We start from the raw sequence: 5902 nt of genomic DNA, 5'->3' as shown, positions 1-5902 counted from the left end.
GTTCATTGTCAAATTTTTGTTTTATATCCTAAACTTATAAAAATATCACGTTGGTAAACAGATCAGTAGATTTTATCATATTTGGAATTTTATTAACTGACTGACTGATGAGCAGGGTGGCTCGACTGGTTTGACGGAGAAGGGAGTTCAAGAACGCTTATTTAACCCATTCCATTCCTCAATAGCCAGATCAGTGTACAATCTAGAGTAATCTCGACTGATAAGCGGAGTGGCTGGACGGGTAAGGGAGTCCAATTGCTATCGCGTAATTGGTTCGTTTAAATTTTTGTCTTATTGTGATTGCTTTGACGCATTTCGACTGATAGCCAACTGAGCTAATAAAATGAAGCTTGTAATAAAGTAAATGGTTTGAACCCGGGAGTACATGTTGTTACATGTAGATCGTCCAGGTTGGTATAGTCCTGAGAAGGACTGTTTTTGTTGTTGTTGACTGAAGTTTAGACAACCTTAGCGGTAGTCATCTTCAGAGTAAAAGGAACTATTGGGCTATTAATAATAATAATAATAATAATAATAATAATAATCCATATTTTAACAGATTTACCCTTTCAGTTGAAACAACTGTTATAAATTTTGTGTTATAACTGTTGTAAAAATTTTTAAATTTAGATTTAAAAAGCAATAGCGATTGTTCTTCCTTATAATTTTCCGTGGCAATCCATTTTATAGTTTCGCTCCTTGAAATGCTTTCTTAAATGAATTTTTGCCGGATTCTTGTTTTATCTTTGGTATCAATCCATTTTCTCGTGTTTTTTTTGAGTGATTTAACAAAGAAACGCTAAAATGTGATATCGATGGTAATAGATCATGGATATATTTGAAAAATTTAAGCGTTGCATTATTTTTTCGACGATTTACGATAGACGTTCCATTGAACTAAAATACATAGAACCCTACCTGAAGCAAAAAATTGAAGCCAAATCTTACACCCAGACACGCAAGACTACACCCAGACATGCGTGTGTAGTATTTCTAGATTCTGAAAATTGATAGATTACACAAGCGTGTCTGGGTGTAATCTCGTATGTCTGAGTGTAAGATTTGGCTTCAAGAAATTATTGCACTTTTCTATTACTTGTAGCGTTCCATGTATATTAGTTCAATGAGACATCCACCTAATTTTTAGTCCTTTCCCATAAACAAACTTATTAGCACGTTCCTTATGATTCTGTAGCTTATGACAAGTTTTGTGCTCATCTCCTAAAAACAATTTGCTGCAATAATAGTTCAAGCATTGCACAGGATTTAGTTTCAGTAACATATGGCGAGATATTCTCGCGTACCATTGATAATAGTTTTAATGTCGTAGAGTCTTTCTTATACAGTTTTAAAAGATAATCAGAAATTGTTAATTTATCATCCAAACTCTTTACAATCCTACAACATTCTCTCTGTAGAGTTTTGTACTCACCCATGATAAGTAGCGACCGACAATACCACTGCCCCTGCATTTATTAATCACATGGGGGCTTTCCTCTCACCATTGCAATAAAATTGCATGGGAAATATGGGCGTGGTGCAGAACCAGGGACTTATGGTTAACTGCCATGTATATATCTGCGAAACTTAATGTGGTTGCTGACAAAGCTTCCAGAACGTCTGATGTTTCCAAAGAATGGAAGCTTGATGCTGAATTATTTCTTGAAATGTCAGCACATTTTGGGACCCTGTAAGTTGACATGTTTGCTTCTAGACTAAACTATCAAATTAAACCCTATGTCTCGTGGCACCCAGATCCACAGCCGTGGGCTATTGACGCTTTTTGCATTGCTTGGATTAATTCGTTACTTTATGCTTTTCCACCTTTTAGTGTTATATCACAAGTTGTACAAAATTAGAAATGGCCCATGTACGGAAAATTCTCGTCGTGACGAATTGGCCAACTCAATCATGGTATCCGATACGGGCAAGATTAATAATTCACCATCCCATTCTAACCACAAAAGAAAAGCAACGTAAGCTTACCATCCGATCAAACAAAAGAATATCCATTCAAAGGGAAGCTGATGGCTTGTCTATTATCTGGAGATCATTCTCAAGTAAGGTCATTTCACCACCAGCTCAAGTAACAATACTTAATTTCTGGCAGCCAGGAACACAAAAACAATATCGGGCGTTTTCCTTAACATGTGGAAACTACATGTTAATGAACGGGATGCAGATCCCCTTCATTCCAACTTTATAGATAGTTCTAGACGCTCTATAGCAACTATTTGATCAAGGGATGAGTTACAGCAACATAAAGACTGCCCGAAGCATATTATCTTCATTCGTTATTACTAAAGAGAATTCTATGATTGGTACACATTATATGGTTCAGCGATTTATGAAGGGAGAGTTGCAATCCAGACCAACACTACTAAGATATCAAGTGACCTAGGACACCTTCATTGTTTTAGATTATTTAAATACATATCTCCGGAAGACTTAACTCTACAACAGCTTACTCATTATTTGGTAATGCTCTCTTTATTAGTTACAGGGCAACATGCCCAATCACTCCATCTCATGAACCTCTTAACTGAAGAGGGCTCATACACCTTCTATAAAAACCAACTTGTAAAACTGTCTGGACCAAAGCGCACTCAACCTACTTTAGTGATACGAAAGTTCCCTGCCGATCACCGATTATGTGTTGCCTCAATCATGGAAGAATATACTAAACGCTCTACTCCCGTTCGTGGTCAGGATAAGCAACTATTTCTTAGCACAATTTGACCCTTTCATTAAGTATTAAAGTCGTCTTTATCTCGTTGGATGAAGGTTGTCATGCAAGCTGCAGGAATTGATATAGAAATATTCAAACCACAAAGTGCACAAGCCACACCCACCAGTAAAACAAAGCAATGTGATGTTTCGATAAACTCTATCCTGCAAGTTGGAAGACTGATTGCGTTTTTCATCGTTTTACAATAAGAACGTTGTGTCTCAACGTGACTATGCGGAGTTTGGGAATGCCATTCTTTCAGCGTCCCAATAAGAAAGATATTAGTTGGGAGTTTTCTTTAGTTGAACTTGGCACGGAGTTCAGAACACATACTCTTGCATGTATAGAGCAGGCAAAGGAAATACTTTGAGTTCAAATTTTGTTATTTCTGGGTATGTTTGATACATCTCCAATTAAAATATGTTTATAACTTAATGTAGTATTTGATTTGTATGTAAAGCATGAATTGTGTCCACATGACTTTCAAATCTGGTGGGATCTCTGCGGTAGATGCTAATAGATTGGGGAATTAAACGAGACATACCTAAGTTGAAGTTCCATTGGGATTGTATTAGCATCTACATAGCAGAGAATACACGCCCACCTATCATGTTAATGCCTCCCCGCATACTGTTCATATGCACATGTAGGCGGTTCATGTGGCCACTATATTTGAAATACGACCAATGTGCGCATGCGTTAAACCTCGTGTAATATCTGCTCTGTAGATGCTAATAGAATCCCAATCGAACTTCAACTTCAGGTATGTCTCGTTCTAGTTCCTAATTGCTATTTTAACACGAATGTATTTTCATTAGCGTTATCTCAAAAATTGTTGACAATCATAGAAAGCTTTTAATAGATTGATTTTATACGCACGATAAAACATACTTTTCAACTAATTTACATATAGTACGCGATTAACTGCGTTGAAAGACCTCTCAAGATCCCAGTGAAAAAATCGACTTTCTTAGTCGCTTTCAAATAAAAATAATAGAATTATGCAGTGTATATTAAATTAAGAATTGTAATAAAATATTTCCTCATCACCCAAAATGTAAAAAAGAAGTTATATGCATAGGTATATAGAAGGATAAAACAGTCGAAAATAAATCTAAAAATTATTTATGAATTGAAGTATATGTTTTTAATTAGATAGTATTGAATTTGGCAATTTAGCGATTTAGATTTAAGGTTCTAAAGTTATTTGATTGAATCTATAAGGCTTTTTGAGATCACTAGTCATAAAAAGTTGTCTTTCACAAACAGATTCAGATTCAAAATCAGAATCGACGATCATTGTGGTCGGGAAATATTGCAGCAAAGAACTCTGAAGGTTAGTTTGACGATGTATTTTTATCGTAGTATTGCTACAGCGTTTACGTTTAGAGATACAGACGCAAATTACTATGAAGACCATTGAGTAAATATTAAGTCCATTTAAATGGGCAAAACACTTACTACAACATGCAGTTTAGCAAAATGAACTATATTAAAGTGCACGTACAACTATTTTTAGTTTTTTATTCTCAAATAGATTTTGGATAAATAATACAAATGCCGTTTACAGAATTTGAATAACTTTTTTCGTTTTGAGTTATCTTTCGGCAAAGATGAGAATAAAACCTAAATTTCAACGTTTTGAAAAAATGTAGAGAGCTCTAATCTGTGGCATAGGACTTACTTGTGACGTCATTTAAGAAACACAGACCATTGAGTTCTATAAGACCTTGAGGGGAAAAGGGGACTGGACCAGGTTGTCAAAAACATGGCGGTAATGGCGGATTTTGGTGGGCAAAACTTCCACTTTAAAAATTTTTTTTCCATATTCACTCCCTCCTGATTTTCTAATACGGTTTATATCAACGATAACAAATAAAAAAAAAACAATTACGATACCGACAGCATGTCATGTGAAAATAATACTTCAGAATTGCGTGAAAAAAATAGTACAGACACACATATCAAAATAAAGAAAATCGACGGCAGAGAAACGCATATTTTGGATGTAGCATTTAAGTTATTTTACGATAATTTAACCTTTTAAAAGTAAAAATCGAATGGCATTTTTTAGTAGACCTGAAAATCTCGTCAAACTTATACATTATTCCATGCTTCTGTGTGTTTGACTGTTTGTAGACAGTTTGGTGCAACTATTTTTCTTGCTAAAAGGGATATATCTGAATAAAAATGCTCCTAATTAGCGAGAAAATGTTTGCTTTAGTCCTACGACATGAGTCAAATAAAAATTTACCATGGATAAGTATCATAAGTGTATTGTCATTACCTGATAAATCTACTGAAAACTCATGAAGAAAGTATGTTGAACTAAAAGAGCTACGAAAAGAAAAAAACTCAAAACACCATGATGATACTGTTGGTTGGACATTTGTATTTTGTAAGCTGCTTGGCAGAACCGTGGCTCTCTTACTGAATAGAACTACATTAATTTTCCTTTAAAATACAAACTTGGAAACTAGTTTTGAAACTGGGAAAGTGCATTGCGTTCTCTGACAAAAACACTCTGTCTATTGCTGCATGAAGGCAAAATAGTTAATTGACAGTGTAGGTGAAGAAATTTAGCAAGTTCTATAGATATTGTTGTGCAATACTTACAGTCTTTTGGAGTTGTAATGTATGTCAAGAACAAGATATAATTTTTCAAAATGCTAACCCTGATTAATGATTAATGATTATTAAATGATTAAAAGGTTTTTATAATTTCGTAAAAGCACTATTACCAATACAAATTTAATATAAACGACAACTTTTTTGAAATGAGTTTTCACACTTTTATGAGTGAAAACTCATATTGAAGATGGCATCATGAGATGTCGAAACATGTGTATTTTCAAAATAGTTGTCGTTTATATCAAATGTTTAAAAGGTTTTTATTATTCATCTTCAGATTAAAAAGTACGATGAATTTACATTGATTTTCTATATATTTATCATACTATACTAAAAATTACATGTTAACTTTATTATATATATATTTACAAGATCTAGCAATAAAAAATTGTTTATGACGTTTGGTCCGGGATAAAATACTATAAGTTTTGCTTTTACGCAACTCGTGCGAATTTTCTTTGGGTTTAGGTACTAAAAATTTGCATGGATGATCAGGTTCCTCCATAATCCTTTTGATCTCTTGGGTAGTTATTAGTTCACGTC

This window comes from Xenia sp. Carnegie-2017, unplaced genomic scaffold, assembly GCF_021976095.1.
Source record: "Xenia sp. Carnegie-2017 unplaced genomic scaffold, XeniaSp_v1 HiC_scaffold_4, whole genome shotgun sequence".
In the NCBI taxonomy this organism is placed as follows: domain Eukaryota; kingdom Metazoa; phylum Cnidaria; class Anthozoa; order Malacalcyonacea; family Xeniidae; genus Xenia; species Xenia sp. Carnegie-2017.
This window is presented reverse-complemented; position numbering follows the sequence as displayed.